General features: G+C 35.4%; 1 protein-coding gene across 4 annotated transcripts in view; it reads right to left on the bottom strand.

Annotated features, from left to right (window-relative positions):
- Positions 1-1451, bottom strand: part of LOC107094621 (ras and Rab interactor 2-like) — a 76538-nt gene extending 75087 nt beyond the window's left edge. For all 4 annotated transcript variants that reach the window (XR_001481690.1, XM_015390360.1, XM_015390361.1 and 1 more), the window contains exon 1: positions 1330-1451. The gene's annotated coding sequence lies outside the window, so the exon portion shown is untranslated. The remainder of the gene's footprint in view (positions 1-1329) is intronic.
- Positions 1452-2039: the final 588 nt, after the last annotated feature.

The following is a 2039-nucleotide window of genomic DNA, read 5'->3' as shown; positions in this document are numbered from 1 at the left end:
CAAATCAACAAGCTGCAAGTTATTCGTCTTATTCAAATGCCTTTCTGCTGATGTTTTCCCCATCACTGGATGGAACTGCAGCTCTGTGTGCCAAAGGTTTTTTTTTTTCTCTTAGACTAATCTCCTCAACAGATTCCATTGAGGCTCAAAAGCGCAAATCAAACAGCTTTAGACAAAAATACATCTGCAGAGAACGACGGGAAGCAGAGCCTGGCCAAGGTCTGCAGAGAGCTGCAGAGGATGACAGGTGTTCAGGTACCAACATGTTCCTGGATGGAAACAGGACCACAGGAATGAGTCCCAACAAGATCGCTCCAGGAGTTCTTAGAATCCGGGGCAAGGAGAAGGTAAGCATGTTGAAAAAAAATAACAAGTGAGGAAGAGAGTGGGATTATACGGGCTGGAATATGCAATTGTAACTAATCCAGAATAATTCATTTTAAATCCACTCCATCAGGATCAAAGATCATCTCAAATGATAATAAACAGCTCTGATTGGTTTCAGACTTTAAAAGTTTCCACATTTTATAACAACCACAAAACTCAGCCTGTTTAGTTGGGATCAATGTAACAGACAGTAGAACAATAATGTTTTTATGATGTTAGAGAAACTAAAATCCAATAATTTGGGCAGTTTTAGAATCTATAGTGAAACTGCTAACATCTATAAGCTCAAAACATCATAGAAAAACTGTGAGCAGTACTTGGAAAACAACATTAGACTAAATCCAACAGCTTTATTTACAGAAATTAACTTTTACTGTGCAAAATAATAATAATAATAATAATAATAATAATAATAATAATAATAATAATAATAATAATAATAATAATAATATATTTTTTTATTGCAGAAACTAAAATTAATATGTTTTTCTTTAGTTTTTGGGGATGTTTTAAGTCTTTAGTTTTGTATAATCATGTAAAGTCCACTGATGCCTCTCCAGACTTTCTTTGTTTGGATTTTAGTTCATAAATGTTTTTTTGTTTTGTTTTTTTCTCCCCACAAATGTTCCACTAAAACCATTTTCAAGGGAAAGTTGATTTAAATGTAAAAATCGGTTTAAAACTTTTCCACAGCGCCTTTGCAGGAACAATCGCAGCAACATGAAGCCAGACTTTGCTATTCTGAGATATTTGGAGAAAAAAGGTTAACTTTCAGAGACTTTTTGCTGCTTTTAAGTGTTCAGTCAACAGCTTTTAGACGCAGCAATGAAAACAAAGCTCATTTCTCCTGCAAACACACAGCAGATCAGACTCACTCTAGAGGAAAAACACTTTTCTAAAGCAGGAAAAGTGCAGATTAAATGAAAGAAACAAAGGGCTCACCTTAAACTTCTTTGGGTCGCTGTTGTTCTCCTGCTCTGCTCTGCAGGATGAAAACCATCTGTTCCAGCTCTGATCTCTACTCAAAACATTCAGTCCCATAGTTTAGAGACAAACACTTAAAGGTTAGGAAGGAGGAGGAGACAGAGGAAGAGGAGGGTATGTCGCCCCCTGGTGGTTGACTGAAGAAACTGCATTTCCTCTGTGCATGACTCCAAATACTTTAAAACCAACACTTCCAACTATTTGGGGAATAACTAAACAGTTTCTGACAAATTCCAAACTGCAGATACACAGCATACAAAGGAGGGACATAAGAACAAAAAGTCCCAGACTTAAAAAAAAGATGGTTATTTGATTATTTAGAGCAACATTTTCTAAAGGATTCAGACAAAGCAAAGCAAAGGGACTATGTGGGAAACATCTTGGATGTCTAAAGTTTATACATGAAGACAGAAATGCAGAAATAAAAACACCCCAAAGTTCCCACAAATGCAAAGCTGTACAAATAGAAAAAACAAAACAAAACAATGCTGACCTTCTGAGAATGAAACAGTAAAAAAGATCCATGCAAATGCTTTTTTTTCCGTTGGATTGGTTTAATTTTGTTGGTTACACATTCTCAAATTTGAGCCCAGCTCATTCATAATATGAAGTTCATTTTGTTCCATTTTTGTTGCAAGAAATACATTTTGCATGTGTAAATTTAAAAA

The sequence above is a fragment of the Cyprinodon variegatus genome, unplaced genomic scaffold (genome assembly GCF_000732505.1).
Source record: "Cyprinodon variegatus isolate N-32 unplaced genomic scaffold, C_variegatus-1.0 Scaffold494, whole genome shotgun sequence".
Taxonomy (NCBI): Eukaryota; Metazoa; Chordata; class Actinopteri; order Cyprinodontiformes; family Cyprinodontidae; genus Cyprinodon; species Cyprinodon variegatus.
Note: the sequence above shows the minus strand (reverse complement) of the source record. Positions and strands in the feature narration are given on the sequence as shown.